Source organism: Euleptes europaea, chromosome 5 (genome assembly GCF_029931775.1).
Source record: "Euleptes europaea isolate rEulEur1 chromosome 5, rEulEur1.hap1, whole genome shotgun sequence".
NCBI lineage: Eukaryota > Metazoa > Chordata > Lepidosauria > Squamata > Sphaerodactylidae > Euleptes > Euleptes europaea.
Window position 1 is genome coordinate 45,752,659 of NC_079316.1, and position 19,300 is coordinate 45,771,958.

Consider the following 19,300-nt stretch of genomic DNA (forward strand, 5'->3'; position numbering starts at 1 on the left):
CACTTGCTTTATGAACTCCCAGTCAGTAATAAGTAATTCCTGTCACAGGTTCTCTGGCCATGCCTAGCAGCTTGATATGGAAAGAACCAAACGGCACCTTCTTTCCAGCATTTAGAATGGAGTTTGTGGCATTTACTGAGAGTGACTTGTGTTCTGCTGTAGCAGGCGTGGCACCCCCTTTCCAAACCTAAACCTGGACACAGTGGAGGCAGACTGGGCACTACTAATGAAGTTTTTTTTTTTTTTTGTGAACTCCAACACAGTGATCTTTCCCTGTTGTGGAAAGTCAGCTGTTTTGTGTGGCTGTTTGGCCTACTCGTGCTCAGTTGGCAGTGGCCCCCCATGGAGCCCACTTTCTGGTGACACACAGAGTGTAGCTGGGAAGGGGCTGGTGTTTGCAAACCACTGCTTGAGAGAGAACAGGAACTCCTTTATCCCTGCCACTGTTTTGGATTTATACTTCTAATCACTTTGAACAGCAATGAGTCAGCCCTGCCTGTGTATTACCCATGCTGCCTAATGTACTTCAGCAGGAAACATCACATACTCATTGCATGCTGGAAATGTAGTTAATGTGCCTGAGGGAATCCCTTCACACCTGCTGCCTCGAGGGGATTCTGATCTGGGGAAGACCTTTTGGGAGCTGGGAGGCAGCAGGTTAGGAAGAGAGAAAGAATTATGGGAAATGGGAGAATGAGGGTAGCAACGGTAGGACTGAATATTGTATGAGAGCTAAGAAGATGGGAAGATGAGGAAGTCAGGAGGGTGAAGAGGGAGGGAGGCAGCAGCTTATGAAGCAAGGCTGCTGAGAGTTTTGTACATGGTAGTACAGCCACTTCTACTGTACAAGTGTGAACACCTGACACAGTGCTCCATGTGGCTGCACTAGTTCAAAATCATGTTGGTGTTTGTGGTGTGGTGTAATCTTGCAGCTGATTGATGATTGACAGAGAAGGAATGGAGTCTGTGTGTCTGCAGTAGCAGAGCGTGGGTGCCCTCTTGGCCATCTGCACAGGGCAGATACTGATGCCCTGGCCTGTGCTACTGCTGATTAGTTCCCCTAAGATATTCCTTTAGTGCTCATTCTGTGTATGTGCGATCTTCCATGCATCCATTCTCTCAAGGGGGTGCTTCTCTTGGAATGACCATTATGGGGATATTTTAAGAATATTCCTTTTTGGGGGGTTCTGGTATGCTGATTTTAGAAAGTGGAATGAAAGCGGCACTCAAAGCAACTGGAAGAAACAAATCACCAGGAGCAAAAGAATATCAATAGAGCTATTTCAAGCCACAGAAGCAGAGTCCATCAACAAGAACAGAGTTCATTAACAAGAATATGCCAACAAATCTGGGAGAAAAAACAATGGCCCACAAACTGGAAATGCTCAAGCTTCATTCCAAGGCCTATAAAAAGAAACGTCAAAGATTGCAGCAGCTATTGGGCCATCATGAGTAAAGTGATGTTCAAAATCTTACAACAAAGACTGTTACCATATATGGAACAAGAAATGCCAGCTGTTTCAGCTGGATTCAGAGATGGAAGAGGCGCTAGAGATCATATTGCAAATTTACTTTGGTTACTGGAACATACAAGAAAGTTTCAGAAGAAAATCAGCTTGTGTTTCATAGATTACAGCAAAGCTTTTGACTGTGTGGATCATGAAAAGCTGTGGCTGGTTTTAAAAGAAACAGGTGTGCCACATCTGATTGTTTTGATGCAAAACCTACATTCTGGACAAGAGGCTGCTGTTAGGGCAAAATATGGAGAAACAGCATGGTTTCCAGTTGGCAGTGGTATCTTCTGATATACCTCCCCAGAGAGCTTTATGCTCTTCAGGAAAGAACTTGCTAGTGGTCCCTGGTCCTAGAATTATCCAGCTGTCCTCAACCTTGGCCATGGCCTTCTTGACTCTGCCTCCAGCCTGGTGGAACTCTCTGTCTAATGAGACCTGGCCCTGAGGGATTTAGCTATATTGCGGAGAGCCTGTAAAACAGAGATGTTCCACCAGGCATATGGTTGAGGCAGCAATGGTTTAACAGATCAGCTGGCCTCCTTCCCCTTCTCCTCCCCCTCCCCTTTCCCTTCTTTTCCTTTCTCCTGTTTACCTTTTGTTGGTTACCTTTTACTTTTCTTGGTTCTTTTTGTCTCAGCTCATTGGAGTACCACAAATTCTGGGTCACTGTTTGTCATCTGTTTGTAAACCTACTCACCATTAGAAAGGAGATTGAGACAAACCATGAAGGGGCTAGAAAAGACCGTTAAATGTAAGGATGTGTTTCTGGTGACTAAGATCAAGATCATACTATAGCAATCCCCATTACTGTGTATGGGTGTGAAAGTAGGACAATGAAGAAAGCTGACAGGCAGGAAGTTGATTCCTTTGGAAAGTGGTGTTGGGGGAGTTTTATGTATACCGTGGGCTGCCAAAAAGAGAAATCAGTGGATTCTAGATCAGATCAAGCCTGAACTGTCCCTAGAAGCTAAAATGACTGAGCTGAGGCTATCATAATTTCGTCACATTATGTGAAGACAAGTTACTGGAAAAGACAATAATGCTAGGAAAAGTTGAAGGCAGCAGGAAAAGAGGAAGCCATCCATGAGATGGATGGAGTCAATCAAAGAAGCCATAGCCCTCAGTTTGCAAGACCTGAGCAAGGCTGTTAACAATAGGACATTTTGGAGGTCATTAATTCATGGGATTGCCGTAATTTGGAAGCGGCTTGATGGCACTAACATGCACATTGCTTTTTTTTGGGGGGGGGGTTTCTGGTGTGCAGATTCATTCTTAGGGGGACAGATTCTAGTCAGGAATCTCCCTGACGCCTGCAGAGATGGTACCTGGAAAATGTCATCTAAGAAATCCAGAGGGTGTGCTTGTATACCCTGAAGCTATTATTTTAGGTCATTCTGATATTGTCATTATGGCAGTCTGCCTATAAATCAAATGCTGTTGTTTTTCCTGTGCCTTTTGTTCTGGGAAGTTTGCCCTGACTGACTGCTTGTTTTATTAAATAACTGTCCAGGTGGAGAGGATTCATCCTTTCTGCGGTTTGCCATGTGCCTTTGGCAAAGTATAAAGCATAGAGCTCACTCTATCAGTATCAGATGCATGCTTTCAGTTGTCTCAGTATTCTAGTATCTGTTTCATAGAGTTGTATTCCTGGGAACTGGGCTCACTGCCTCTCAAAAGGCCAGTCCAATAATCCCTGGCTGCTGCCACCCTTTAGTTGAACGATGCGTGCATAAGTCAGCACCCCTTCTTCCCTCCTTCCTTCTCTTGCTCTCTCTACCTAAAGGTTTATAATTAGGAAACATTAGCAGGCTCAAAGCAGCTTTCATACCTGAACACCATTCATAATTGCACTCAGCAGTGCTCTTCTCTGGCTATTAATGTCACTTCTATGAAGTAATGAGGAACAAACCATCTTCAGGCACTTAAAACATCTTCTTTGTGCAATAGACATATTTGAGGAATGGGAGCATAAAATACCTTGACTCACATTCCCCTGACAGGGAAAGTGATCAACAAAGACAGGGACAGGTGCATGAGAAAAAGATCAGTTAGAAAGATGGTTGCTTGCTTAATAGGTTGGTTTAAACAGGTGATAGAGGGCTAGGTAGAAAGAGGGAGACGCTGCGCCAGACAAGATTGTCCTGTTAGGCAGTGGTGAGACCAGAGACAGATGACTTTGTCAAAGGGACAAAGATATAAGGACTGATAACTTCCAACGCAAAAAGAAAATAAATAGTTGACACTCATTTGATCTCTCCAGATCTCTCCCCTTCCTTCTTATTGCAAAGGTTTCCTCCTCTCTGTATAATTCAGAAGTGCCTAGGATGCTATGGTTGGTTGCTGATGCCCCAATATTTATTTGTTTTGTACCTCTTTTGGGTGTGACTCTCTGCAGGAGTTGAAATTATTCTTGTGGAGAAATATGTGGGAAGAAAACAAAGCCATTATAGAAGGTCCATGTAGATTTGAATGAAAAACTCCCTTAGAAGAATACTAGATTTTGTGTTTTCCTTCACAATAATTACATCAGGCTATGCCTGTTAATGAAAATCATAGCTTTGGAATCCACCCTCCATATTGGATAGACTATGTTGCCTCCTACCTGTCCATTTTATTACATCCTGCTTCCCTTCTTACTTCACATTCAGTGTGCACTGAAAGCTGCTTCTCATGGTGGACACGGTTATGAGAAGCATCAACCCCAGGTATGGTTGCCCAGTCTCCCTTTGGCACCAAGACTGAGATGTGGGGCTCATCCTCAGGACAGCAGATTGAGATGTCAGTACCGTCAACTAGCCCACTCATTTGATAGCTTCTTCTAACACTTTTTCTGCATATATGTCTCTGGTAACTACTGTACATGTAAATTAGACATGGGACACTATAATCTGCCACTAACTGTTCAACTACATTTTAACTTCAGTATAGTTATTTTTAATGCTTTGAAAAAATGTTTGTCCTTCTCTTCAAAGCCACACAATTGTGAATAGACAAATTCACAGATACCATCTGGTACAATGCAGAATGTGAAAGCACTAGATGGGCAGAGCAATCCTGAGGGCCTCTTGCACTGTGGCACCGCTAGTCTGGTTTGGTGGGGGTTTGGTTTGGTGGGGGTTTGGTTAGGTGGGGGCCGGCAGTTAAAAGTGGCCATAGCAAACTCAGTGCAAATTTCCCCTGCATAAATGGCCAAGCAAAACATGCAGCAGACTCAGATTCAGTTTCGGTGAACGCTCCATTTCCTTGTATGTGCCATTGCTCTGGGTGACTATCATAACTTCCTGGTCCACTAGTTCTGGGGAAAAATACTATTAGTGACATGGAACAGAGTTTGTTGTTGCTGTCTTAAAGAAAAAAGGGAAAAGATGTAGTCAACTGGATGGCAATGAGGTTTGTGAATGCAGACAAAAAACAGCAGGTGGATAGATGAATATGGTATCTAGCAGCAAGCATATGGATAGGCAGACAGATACAATAGACAGTCAGAGGCGGCAGAGGAAAAGAAGAAAGACTGAGATTGAAAGCAGAACAGATAGGAAGGCAGATGGAAGATATGAGGAGAGGAGACAGGTAGCAAAAAGAGGAAATAACAAGGAAAAGCAGCTCCAAATAACAGAAGGGACAGAAGCACTTGTATTCTTTCCTTTCTCCTGACCTGGTTTGGATGCATCCATGTTACCAGCCTCCTTACAAGCAGTCAGGATTATCGAGCATCTACAGTGGCCCATGCCACTGCTTCTTTCTCCTTCTGAGGCCTTTCCCATCACTTCCCTCTCTTCCCTTCCTTTCCAAGCCTTTGCCAATTCTGGGCATACCATCTCTGCTACCTTCTCCATCCTTCTCATTTCCAGCCTGTGGGAGATGCCTGCTGCCACACAAAGCCATCTTGATTGGCCAATAAAGGACAAGGATTCAGCAGCAGTGGCTTACACACTCTTCCCTGATGGATGCTGGGTTGGTAAGTGTGAGGAAGGGAGGAAATGGCTGTCCTCCCCAAATACTTTCTTTTCTAGCATGACATAATATATTATTCCAGTGCTGTTCCCCTGTCCCCATTCTGTCTTTTCCAAAGGTTGTCATATTAGACTAGTGCCAGTGGGGATGTTAACCCGAATTCCCTAGTTCTGGTGTTGAGGTATGCTGCTACTTCAGTGGCCTCTGAACCTGGATCAAGGAGGTTCATGGGAACTCTGGCCTGCAAAGAACAACAAGCAGGGATTGGGGGTGGGGGCTACATGTAATTCATTTACACTTGCTAGGATTGAACAGGCAATTCCAGACAAAACCTGGAAAATATCTCAGGCAATACCCTGGAAGAGTGGCACTCAGGGAAACTAAGGTCATAATTAGGAATCTCTTGTAATTACATCACTGTGCTTTTTGCCCCAGCATGTTTCTTGCTTTACTTCAGAACCATGCCCATTGTTTGGAGCTAGTCATCTCCTATTTGAATTTACTCCTGAGTCCAAGAATTTCTCCACCTTTCATACAGCTTAGACAACCTGGTCCCTGCTTATTTCTGATTTTATGCTACTTTGGCTCTTAATATATTTCAGTGATAGCACTTAATCACCCTTCCAGATATCATTATTGTTGACATGTGGGTCACTGTGCTGGCTTTGTGTTTTGGAGGCTATTTCACCCTGGGGAGTGTGTAAGGGTAATGCTCCTAGGGATATTCGCTCATATTTTTGCCAGTATTAAAATCTGAGGCAGCAGGTCTACAGTCAAGAGCAGAGCGGCTATGGAGGAGAAACCGTTTCTCCACATTTTTTTTCTAGTGCCATTTTGTGGGTAGCAGCTCCAGCTGGGAAGTGGAGCCTTGTTCACATGTCTCTAGCTGACCATATGTGGTAATAGGCATCATTATCAAGTCATGAATAGTGTGAAAGTATGTCCTGAGCGCAGAATGAAGTTTCCACACAGGCTGCTGCTTTGTCATCAAACCTACTTTGTCATTCTTATGAGTTAATGTATCATATCACATCTTTCTCACATTGTCAAGGTACAGTTATTGGTATAAAGAGGAATCAGGAGCTCAAGATATCTGGATTTACAGTAGTCAAGCTACTGAGTCCCTAATTTCCTAGCAATGATCACAATGAGATAATGTGAATATTTTTACTGTATGTATGAGGGAGTAAGAGTGAATGTGAAGCTGCACCATAATACATCAAGTAAAAGTTGGGTACTATGTGGTGAATTTATCCCATCCAAAGTGACCTCAAGTTATCCTTTTAAAATGGGCTTAATCCTGCTAGCTCAACTGAGCCAGTATGTGAATAGGAAGCTGAAACTGTGCATGGTTTTAAAATGCTAACCACAGGGATACATTTTAAAAAATATATTTTCTGCTATTACACATACCACAGATTCATCGTGTTCATTATTTGATCATCTTGGTTTGGAGGGGAAATGGTTGAGGTTAGGAGGGGCGGGCATCCTATGGAGTAATCTTGTCTGAAGTAGCCTTTAATTATTGGGAGAAGAAGGCCATCCTTTCCCTACATGACATTAATGATCATAAAATGGTCTGGACTGCAGGAGGAATCTAATTGGACTGTAATGGCATGAGTAAAACTGCCTAGATAACTACTCAACCAGATCTGGTGTTTTCATAAGAAAGAAAAATGATCAAAAAGCCATTAATCAGTCAATATGCTTATTTATAATGTAGGCATGCAAGGCTCCAAAATAGGCTCCAAGGCAGGACAGGAGTAGGTCCTTGTGGGTGACCATGGGATGCCAAAAGATGCAGGAAAACTTGGTTTTCCAAAGTTACAGTCCTGTCTCCATCTTCCCAACAAAGAATAACCACATGGCCTTGAAAGGAACAAAGACAGTTTGGACAGAGTGCAGGTGTGACCCTAAAGAATACTGACCATTTGTCAAATGACTGGCATGAGTGGACAAGCACTAAAAAAAGGGAGACTGGAGGCCAAACTATCTGTGATGCTGGAGTTCCATGAGTGGAACTCCATGAATGTAATTTGGCACCAAAAATGAGATATGAGAGACTTTATGTGGATTGTGGCTTCAGCACTGGGGAAGGGGGTTTAACTTCCTCCATGCCATCTTCCTGATCAGAAACGGCATCCGTGGACTACTTTTAAACCTGGTTAGGAAAAGAGACCTCTGATGTACTTGTGTTTTCCCACTTCCAGGGCTTAAAATAGTTTGGAAGGAATGCATTTTCAACCAAGGGTGCAATTTGGTGGTTCTTGGTTCATATACTACAGTCAAGCCTGACACTCAAAAGCCTTTTTCATGGTCTTATGTTAAAACCTCTGTGTAGTTCATTCTTATGCATATTTACTCTGAAGAAAGTCTCACTGTATTCAGTGGGACTTACTCTCAGGCAAATGTGCATAGGAATGCAGCCATAATGAATGGTTTTGGATAGAGATCTCCTATTTCCAGTTTACAGATATGTTTTTACATTCAATTTATGTTGTATTTCACAGCCTTTTAGTTATGCTCTTTGCTTTCTATAATACTGTGCAAAATTAGTTCACATATTCAACTTATGAAGATATATCTCATAGAAATAGGATAATTATAAAATTAAGTGAAATAAAAAAGATGATAAATGTAATTTGGCCACAGACGTTTGGAACAATTGAGAAATTTGGTAAGCTAAAGGAGGGGGGATTACTCTTCCCTTTAGAAATAAATTTAAATTAAATGGAGAAAATTAATTTTATGGAACCAGCAAACAAAAAAAGTTTCCCAAGCCATATGGAGAAGGGAGAAAAGGAAGTTAACTGCCCATTCTTGAGCCTTGCAACAGCCGGGGATGGCATGGCCAAGATGCCACTGCAGCACCTCCAAAGAGGTTTCCTGGCTGCTGCAAGGATAAAAAAAGGTCTGTAAAACAAAACAATAAAAAGGGGGGAAGCCCCATTGAAAACAGCTATTCTGCACCAAGAAAAACCTGGCGCAGCAGCGCTGTTGCTGGAGGGCCTTAGGAAGCTGACTACAGTCAGCTCCACTCCGGGAACGCCCCCCCCCCGGCACCGCATTTATCTTCCAGGATTTAGGTCCTGGAGAGGCTGCGGCATTGGAGGATCCCTGTGCAGCTCTGCGGTGCCAGGCGCCAACAGAACTACCCCCAGTGCCAGCGAAAGTGCCTCTTATTCCGTTATAAGAGTGCACTTACGCTGGCGGCAGGGTTATGCCGCCTGCACTCCACTTTCAGCCCAATCCTCAGGGATGGGCTGTTAGGTAGTGATGCACAAAAGAAAGGTAGGGAAAGAGTATCTAAACACTACTCATAATAGAAAACTAGTAAAGTATAGTAAGAAAAGTATAAATATTAATAAACTAATTGCTATAGATCAAAGAAGGGGCAGCCAAAAGCAAGGGAGAAAAGGAGATTCCAGGGTGTGTGTGGGGGAACCCTTTATTACAAAGCTGAGGAAATGAATTATTTTATCTTGGAAGGTGTGTGATGGGAATAGCAATAGTGACTTTTCTGACTGCCAGCTGCTCAGCCTAGTGATGGCCACCTGCCCCATCCCAGAGACTGGAGTGTAGAAAAAACCCTGTAAACCACTGATAGCTCCAGTGAGCCCCAGGGCAGTTGGGAAAGGGAGGGAACTCACCAGCTCAACTTGGGCACCCTGGGGTGGGGGTGGGGCTGAGCTGCAGCGCAAAGTCTGAGCCCTTTAACCTCCGTCTTGCCTTACAGCTGAGCAGCAGAGTGGAAGCAGCCAAAGGCAACCTTAGCCCAGTTAATGGGAGGTATGGTTGGAGGGAGGACTTGCCCTGAAACAACAAGTCATCACAAATGCATGCAATTAGGCCCAGCCTGGTGGCCAGCACTACACAACTCAGCCATGCACAACTCAGAGGAAAAGTGGAGGACAGGGTAGCAAATAAAGGTAGGTTGACTGGTGGGTGGGAAGGAAAGAAGGATGCAGGGGAAAAGGGAGAGCTATGGGGGCTTTCAAGGAAGGAAAGGAGGAAAAAGTGAGGAGGGGGAAATGTGATGTCTTCCACAAGCACTTGTGGGTCCCCTGCTTGTTATTCTCTAAAAAAAAATGTAGATCAATGTACACATCTGCAGAGAATATTCTCCCTTCTCGACTCAGCTGATCTAGGCACTCCGTGCTGTATATGGGGCTGCCTTGAAGACAGCACAGATGGTTCAACTAATGCAAAATAGGGCAACCTACCTTCTTACTAGAGCTAACCGCTAAGAACATCATAGAATCATAGAGCTGGAAGGGGCCATACAGGCCATCTAGTCCAACCCCTTGTTCAATGCAGGATCAGCCGAGATCATCCCTGCTTGTCCAGCCTCTGCTTAAAGACTGCATTCTTGCAATGGTTGTGCTGCTTGGTGATACACATCAAGGCTGAATTCAAGGTTCTGGCTTTTACTTCAAAGGCCATCCATGCCCTGGGACCCACACATCTGAAGGACCACTACTCCCTGTATGAATCCCCCCCCCCCATGTCAACTGTGCTCTTCCACAGTGGGCCTTGCTTATTATGACTGCCATGGTCACTGTGTTCTTCCATGGCTCATTCCTCCCATGCTTTTTTTCACAATAGCACTGGTTGTGTGGAGTGGGTTTCTGGAAGTGGGACATCCATACTGGATTTCGGGATGGTGTATGAAATAGTCTTACTTCGATAGGCTTTGGGCATATCTATTATAATTCTTGTTGGTTTACTCTCCCATGCTTTTACTGTGATCTTGACATTACACAGTTTCTTGTTGTATTGTTTCTGGTTTTAATATCAATATGTTTGGGAAGCCACTTTGAGCTTAATGGAAAACTATGGTACAAAATCTTACAAATAAATAAAGGCCGCATCACTTGCCCTAACAGAGTAGCAAGGTTTGAGCTGCATACATCTCTTACGCAGAAAGATGAGTTCTCTACAACTGAAACATTTCAAAATGTAAGAAGAGATTTGTCACATAGTCAAGTCTGAATACTTCCTGGTTGTCTTTCCTTAATGACTGATATTGCTAATTCGTCAGAAATGGCATCCATGGCTAAGTAGGGAGCAAACACCCAACATGACAAGTGTACACTGTAGGAAACCTCCTACCATTTCTGGAATACATGGCTAAATATAGATAAATAATAGTGTGTTTGTTTGGGTGGCAAGATGTTGTTTAGAGCTCTGCTATTAAGGAGCTACTCTCTAGATGTCCCCTCCCCCGTCCTGTTTGTGCTCAGTCTCTGAAGGACACGAATGATAGACAGCATTTATTTGACGGCTTAGATAATGACATGTGTGAACTGTTGGAATAATGACAGCTGAATAGCATGGCTGATATTGCCATGGTTACCAGCCAAGCTTTCCCTCAATTCTTCTTCTCTCCCTTCAAGTGTGTGTGTGTGTGTGTGTGTGTGTGTGTGTGTGTGTTACTCTTGTTGAGTTGGCTTCTGGGATAGTGAGGGGGAGGGGAGCCAGGAGGTGGAACAGTCCATTATAGTCTTTTTAAATCTCCCAGCTGGAAGTGTTTTAAATCTCAACAGAGACAGAGAAAAACACTGTCTTAATCCCCAGCTCCCCGTGAATTATTTAAAGGGATCTTGTCGGAACAATGAATTTGTCACTGTTGCAGTGTCAACAGCAGAGGCAGATGTCGGAATGGCTCTGGGATTTTGCCACAGGTAGGAGCTGGTGCGTTGGGGCGGGGAAAACATTTACAGGCCTTTCAGAAAGGGACTGTTGAGATCCAGAGGGTTGTGCAGATTGCTTCTTTGGAAACAAAAAATGCTCTGCGCCAGGGAAACACTTTCCTTTGCGCAGCATGGCTTGCCACTCTCCTAGGGAGACCAAGGTTGTGTTTCCATCTGTGGCTGTGCCGATGCAGTCAAGGGAAGCAGTACCTCCTGGCAGACAGTTAACTGTTTAAAAGAAGAACAGTGTGGTACAACAAGCAAACCCAGCACAGATGCTGCTCCTGATGCATCACTCAGCTATTGGTGTTGTGTTCATCTGGATTCCAGATTGTGTGGGCTGACTGTGTGGACAGGGCTTTGCACAATACTGGTTTCTTGGGAGGGATGCACATTGGTGACATCTGGTAAGTAGCTGAGCTATGGATCTGGACTTAAGAATCAGTTCTTTCTTTCTTTCTTTCTTTCTTTCTTTCTTTCTTTCTTTCTTTCTTTCTTTCTTTCTTTCTTTCTTTCTTTCTTTCTTTCTTTCTTTCTTTCTTTCTTTCTTTCTTTCTTTCTTTCTCCTTGTCATCTCCTTTGCAAAGCAAAATTCCTTGCAATGTTACAATCCTCTAAACCCAGCATTTATTTTCCTTGATGAAATCTCCTCCCACCTCTTCACCACCAACTAGGATTTCAACATTTTTATCTGCCTGGCTTCCGTTCTTCAAAGTAGCCAGACTCACCCACAGATCGAACAGGTGAAATCTTCCTCATCGCCCCATTGCCAGGCTCTGAAAAGCTTTAGCTGATAAATTATCTGGTGTTCAGTTGCTGTTCAGGGTACAGGTGCAGGGCCAGAAACAACCTGGCCATCTGTACTCTTGGTGAAACGTCCCACCACACCTGTCTGCCTTCCCACCACCATCCTTGCTTCCATTCCTTCTTCTGTGTCGCACATTATACCTTCTATGGATCTTTTAAACTCCATACATGCCATTGTCTCTCCTATCCTCATCAATAGCTTTTCTTCTCCTCTAGCTGTCATCACATGTCATCTCCTCAAGTTCCTCCTCATGTTCCTTAAATAAGTTGTCTGCAGTTAGTACCGGTATATCATTTTCTTTTTCTCTCTTTTCTTGAACCATTCAGTTTGGATTCTGTCATTTCTGTTATTTATTTATGTGTTTAGAAGATGTCTGTACTGCCTCTTTAGAGACCTGCACAGAATGGCTCACAAAGTCAAATGGTAAAATAATAAAAATGAACAAATCCATAGCCTACAAACAGCAGTAAAAACTGAGACCATATAGAAAAATAAGCATTCCATGCTATTTTGCTCTGTAAAAATTACAGATGACCTCTATGTCACTCAATGTGCAGACCTCATGTTATAAGACTTTGATATAAGTCATGTTATAAGTCTTTGTTATACTTTCTCTTCCTTCTTCTGTCTTTGCAGGGACTTTTCCAGGTAGTCAGTTCAGAGTTTGCCTCTAGTTCTTGTGTGTTCCTGTTCTAGAGTCTAGGTGTAAAAGGCAAAAGCAAACCTTGTGATTCACTGATACTCACTGGCATATCTTAAGAATCATCAACTGTTTTCAGTAAGTTACCCACTGTCATCCACATTTCCATCATTTACCAGTGTATTGCATTTCAGATTTTTTTTTGCACTATGAATTCTTAAATTCATTTCATATCAAAGTAAACATTATTCCAGCAAATCAGTACCTGTGGGCATGTGCAAAGAATAGTCCCATGTAACAGCAGCAGCAGCAGCAGTAGGAGGAGGAGGAGGAGGAGGAGGAGAGATATAACAAGGGAGACAAAGCAGGCTTGGATAATTATCTTAGGTAGGGAATTTACTCTTGAGCAAACGTTATTAGGAATCACTGTTCAAATCTGCCCCTTGAAATACTGGACTAGGGCATTTACTTATTAGTAGAAGTGTTTTTGAGTAGTACGATTAGATTTTATTGCCTGAACTCACACTAATTTTGGACTGATCATTGGATAATACATGTGAACTTGACACAGCCATTGGAAACCTATGACATTTGGAATTAAAAATGTATTGTCATGCTGGCCTATGGGTAAAGTGGGTATCCCTTGTATGGATGCACTGGAGGCCCCTCTGCCTCTCATTTGAAAGGATTGTAGGTTAAATCAGATATGTATCCAAGTACTCATCCAGTTGTAGATGCAGTCTACATGGGTATATTTTCAAAGGGATGTGTGTTGGATGTACTTCTAGATGCACATCCTGATGTGCATTTAAGTCTGCATTCTTTTGAAAGCAATGTAGTACATAGAACACATCTGTACTTGGCTGCACATTTAGATAAACATCTAATTTTCTTCTTGGTCCTTTGAACTATGGGGACATTTTCCTTCACATTTTAAGGATCCTCGGGAGGGGGGCTATATGGGGCTCTGAGAATTGCCCCCCCCCACTGTTTAGAGAAAGGGCAGTCACCTCCAATCTAAAGAGATCATTTAGGGTGGAAAAATATGAGCTTGGAGGAGGCATACCCTAAGATGCATTTTCCCCCAAGCTTTACTTAAAGGATTCTTAAACTGTGGGGATGAATCTCTTTCTCATTTTAAAGGGTGTGAAGGGTGTGAATGGCCCCAACTCGTTGACCCCAAAGACTCCTTCAAACTGTGAGTAGTTTAGCTTCAACTGTTATGGGGAACATGTATCAAAATTCATACTCCTTCCCTCCATAGGATCCTTTAAATTGCAAGGGTCTGTAATACTAGATTCACATCCTAATGCGTACCTGGGTACAGCTGCGGTCTATCCAAATGGCATTGTGTTCAGTCACATTCACACCCAGATGCTCATATAAATGCATTCTTTCTCATCCACATCAGGAGGTGCATTTGGAGGGGCACTGAAGTATACATTCCATTGAAAGTAAGGCAATGCAGATAAAAAACATCCACATCAGAATGCACGTTTGGATGTACATCCAATTTAAGATCACAGTTCCTGATCCAGCAAATGCATGCAGAGGTTTGCTTCAGTTCATTAATCTCTTTAGTTGGATCAGGCTGTGAAGGGTTGAGGATGCAGAGGAAGAATAAAAGAATGATCCCCCCCTTACTTGCTTTTTCTCATTCTTTTTCTTCTTTGGATGATGAGATGTGTGTGTGTGTATAAGAATAAGCAAAATATATACATTGCTTTTGAAAGAAATGGTCTTTTCTTGTCCTTGTTTACTTTAATCCTCAGGGCATTGAGTTAAGGTGGAGAGTGAGGCAGTACTTCCTTCAAACCACCTGGTGGTCCTTATGATTGAACAGGGTTCTGAGCCGAGGCCTAAAGCTACATCTAAACCAGCTATAAATGAAATCCAAGTTATTATCGAAGGGATAAATTCAGACTATAAAAATGTCGCATCTGCCAGTGTTTCTTTATGATTTCAACAAAAACATGACCCAGCTCTCTCACAAGCTATACTTCAACAAAGAATTCTCAAATGAATGACCAGTGAGGATTTCACCACTTTCTTTGCTCTCCACCCCCCCCCCCAGTCTCCTGCTCTAGGGGTGCGGCCCAGTGGGTTCCTATATAGATGCTTTTCAAGGGTCAAATAACTAGGGTTACCAACTATTACAACTGATCTCCAGCCACTAGAAATGGTTCCCCTGGAGAAAATGACCACTTTGGCAATTGGACTCTCTGGCATTGAAGCCCCTCTCCTCTCCAAACCCCGCCCTCCTCAGGTTCTGACCCAAAAATCTCTAGGTATTTCCAAACCTGGAACTGGTAACCCTACAAATAACAGATTTGCAGTGCAATCCTAAACAGAGTTGCACTCTTCCAATTCCACTGAAGTCACTAGGCTTAGAAGAGTGAAACTTTGCTTAGGATGTCACTATTAGAGTTCTGATCATGGGACTCCAGCATTGCGTGCAGTTTGGTCCTAAACTATGCTGTAAGAATGGACTGGTATCTGAATGATGATGCAGTTCATAATATCTGAGTTTGAGAGGAAGCACTGAACTCTCCAGATTTATCTGTGATACAGGAACATTCTCATTTTGGAGATGAATGCAACTTCAGTACTTGTATTAATATACTTCTTAAAGTCAGCATGGATTTTTTTTTTGGAATCTTGCTGATAGTGGGTTCTACATGTGAACTGCCTGTCCTTCATTACACAGACCTCAGATAAACTGCTCTGTTTTCTGAGAGATTGGAAAGATAAAGTGATAACCATACACAAAGATTATTTCTACGGTCCTCTTTTCTTTCAGTGGGCCTTTATTGTCATTATTTTCATTATCTTTGATCTGTCACTTGGAAAGCTACAACTCTCTTTATAAGCATATCATAATTATTAGAGAGGCTGTACCACATGTAAATTTTTAAAGACCAGATTTTGGAAATTAAAGAGAGGTCAGTGCAGAGCAGAGCCCAGGCAAAAAGGAATGACAGCAGGCATGTTGTAGCTGCAGCATGGTCTTTGCTATCTACTGTTTTCCCCCCTCCAAGACTCAAACCAAGGTTGGGATATGGTGGTCCCTTCAACCAGTCCCTGTTGCATTCCCACCAAATTGGCTAAAAACTTAAATAATTTAATCTGAAATAATTTGAATTATGGTTATGAATGTCATCAGATTTCAAAGTGAACTGAATAAAACTTAGGTAGTCTTTTGGAAAGTTCTGTGCTCAAGATCGAAAAGGTGAAGCTTTGGGACTCATTGACAAATTATAAATTAATCATTTACCAGGTCCTGATGACACGCATTCAGTTGTTCCAGGAGCTCTTACACTGCACATTGACAAAAAAAGGCAAATATAAAGATGGGAATTATTAGGGCAAAAGGGAAAGTAATGGCCAGTGTTATAACATTATTATATAAATGGGTGGGCATTACCACATTTAGAATACCGTGTACAGTTCTGGATGGCCTATCTCAAAAAATAGAACTGGGAAAGGTGGAAAAAAAACAGTAACTCCAATTATCGAGGAGTTGGAGCACGTTCCTGTTGATCACTAACTAAAGGATTGTGAGGTGGGGAGGGTTAATTTGGGAGGAAAGATAAAGGAGAGAAAAACATCACAAAGAGAGAACAGGGAGGGTGAAACATGACAGAGGTTTATAAAATTATGCCTGGTATGGAGGAAGTGGATAGAGAGAGACTTTTCTCCTTCCCTTATAATACTAGAACTTGAGATCACCCAATGAAATAGATGGGCTGTGGAATCAGGACCGGCAAAAGAAAGTACTCTTTCACATAAGTTTAAATTACGTCTGGAATTTGCTGCCACAGGAAGTGGTGATGTTCACTCAATTGGATGACTTTTCAAGGGGATTGTGCAAAGTTATGAAGAATAGGTAAATGAATGGCTCCTAGTTAAAATAGAACTTTCATGATCAAGCACAGTATACTACTAAGTGTCAAGTGCTGGGGAAAAAACTTCAGAGAGGGCTGTTGTCTTCATGCAGGGATGGCAGATCTTTCCCACATTCCTCTCCCTCCTTTCCGACCTGGGGGCAGGAACCTGCATGGATGAATATAATTCCTTATACCCTGTTGTTTTACTTGGCAAATGAATTACACACACACACACACACACACCCTGGGTTCAAAAGATATGCTGATGCAAAATAGCTGCAAGGCAGGCGGCAACATTTTAATAGTGGGTAAATGCTTCCTAATAGTACAGTTCTACGGGGCATTCTGGGTTCTTTCAACTGCATGATGTAAATATGTATAAATAAGCTATTAAAGGGGCTGGAATAATGGCCTTACAAGAAATGCACTTTTTGGAAAACCATAATAGTGTGTATAAATGCCCCTGGAAATAAAATTTATATTGTTACCCATATAAGCAGTGATGGCTGCTGTTAATGTGATTGCTATCACCAGATGGAAGTAAACAGCTGATTGGTGGCTAAATATACAGTCTTGTAAGGCTTTTGCTGCCGCTCAGCAGCTTCTGCCAGAGCTACAAGATAGTGGTGAAATACTGGAACAACCCCAGGCTGACTGTTTAAGTGGAGTAATAAGAACTGAAAATTTTCTAAAACCAACCTGAGCTTGCAGATGTACGGCACTCTGAAGTGTATACTAATCTCCTGCTGCCTTGCCACCACATTAACTTCGGTGCATGTACATGACAGCCCAACATTTTACACCGTGCAGTTTTGCTTACACATGTAAGACTCTCATCTCCATAAAAATATATATATTAAAATCCTTCCTGATAACGTGCTATGATACAACCATTAATTCATGCTTCAGTAGCACTGGAGCACCTTGGAATTATGCATCACATCCAGAGCAGCACTTAAAGGCTGCTGCATGAATAATGCTGTTGCAAACAATCAGCCGGTAAACACAGAGCTATTTGAATGGCTTATAAATTGGGCTGTGATGCTCTAATGCTGTTGTGAGCCCAGGCACACTTGGTGCCTGCCTCTTAATTGCCACAGTAGCCAATGTTACATTAATGCCCTTTCATTAATCTGCCTGCATATCGGCACACTCTCTCCTGTCAGTTTTGATGGATGTGCTACTCATAAAAGTGAGGAATGGAGAGCCCTGCCTGGAGCAAGTTTTCTCATATTCTTTTTTTCCCTATTTCCCAAACCACATGTGGACCACAATTTAATTCACTTTCCTCTTCCTACATGTGATTGCACAGATGACCTTCCCCCACCACCCAATTTAGGATCACATAACACCTACTAAATATAACCATTAGTTGAATCTTGTAATACTCAAAAGACTTTGTGTTTTAGCATGTTAGCAGATGTAGACAAGAAGGACAGACCTTTTTGTCGGCATGGTACTTAACAAATAGGACTTTCACTGTCCTGTTTGAAACAACTTGTTGTAGTTTAAAACCCTTAAGGTACACATTTTCCCGAAACAGCTATAACCTGAGTAAAGTACCTTTTTCCTTTTGAAATACGCTAGTTTGGATAACCTTTGTCTGTAGCAGCAAAACAAGTACCTTAAAAAGTAACAGATTTGTGATCAGATTTTTTTTTTTTTATGGATGTGAACCCAATTTGTCAGAGATGTGTTAGCCTCTTTTGGGAAATATATACCATTTTCAATTTTTTAAAAAAGTCAACCGTTTTCTCTTTGAAATCATTCAGAAAACAGTTTACAAACATTAGGAACCAGCAAACAGATGTAAATATTGGGGGGGGGGGAAACAGAATAAAGTAGCACAGCAAAATAAATCTCATTAATTACCGAAAGCCTAAAACGAAAAGGTTTTATTTGCCTTCACAAAGATACTGGGGCTGAGGTGAAACAAAGGGGGTTACCATACTTTGTATTCCCAGCAATGTATTAAGAGTTTGAAAATGTTGTAAAAAACATCGCTTTAAAAGGGTTTTTGAATACCATGGCATATAAATGGTTGGACGACGTCTTCACAGCTAGGGGCCAAACAAAGTGTGAACAGTATTTTTTATAACGTTTTCAAACTCTTAATACATTGGTGGGAATACATAGAAAGCACGAACAGTATTTTTTATAACATTTTCAAACTCTTAATACATCGCTGGGAATACAAGTGCGGTAACCCCTAAAGTTTCCAAGGAGAAGTTGTGGTGGCCATAATTTTTATGAACATATGAAGATGTCTTAGGACATTTCCTAAGAAAATTTTAGAACTGCACATGGGTGGCTGGTGAATTTTGGAGCTGGTAGCACCCTAGTGGGCTTGCATGAATACTCAATCATGTGCTTCTACTTTTGTGCCTAGCATATGGTGCTAAACACACTTGTGTATTTTCTTCTGTGTGCACAGGCACACAGACACTTTTAAGCATATTCTTCTTACCAGATCATCAAAGTGTAGCAGAAACCGGGGTTCGAGGGGGGAGAGAGAGACCCAAAACCGTTATCAAGAAAAACAGTTTTATTCGCAGCTGCGGCTCAGTTACTCTAGCAAGCCAAACACTGAGCCCCGATTCTACTGGGGATCAGACATTTATCCAAAATTCACACTCTGACATGGCACATCAACATTCTGTGCTTATCTGGTTGTTTTACATTGTCTGGAGCCCGAGAACTCCAGCGGTTCTATCCAGTTCCAGTTCTTGTTATCGTTCACCATGACATTCCATGATTTTCCCCCCACTACCTTTAGCACACACATAGAGTTATCCTGCCCAGCA

General features: G+C 42.3%; 1 protein-coding gene across 1 annotated transcript in view; it reads left to right on the top strand.

Moving 5' to 3' along the window:
• The window catches only part of EPHB1 (EPH receptor B1), a 370,423-nt gene that overhangs the window by 127,733 nt on the left and 223,390 nt on the right, over positions 1-19,300 (top strand). The window lies entirely within an intron of this gene.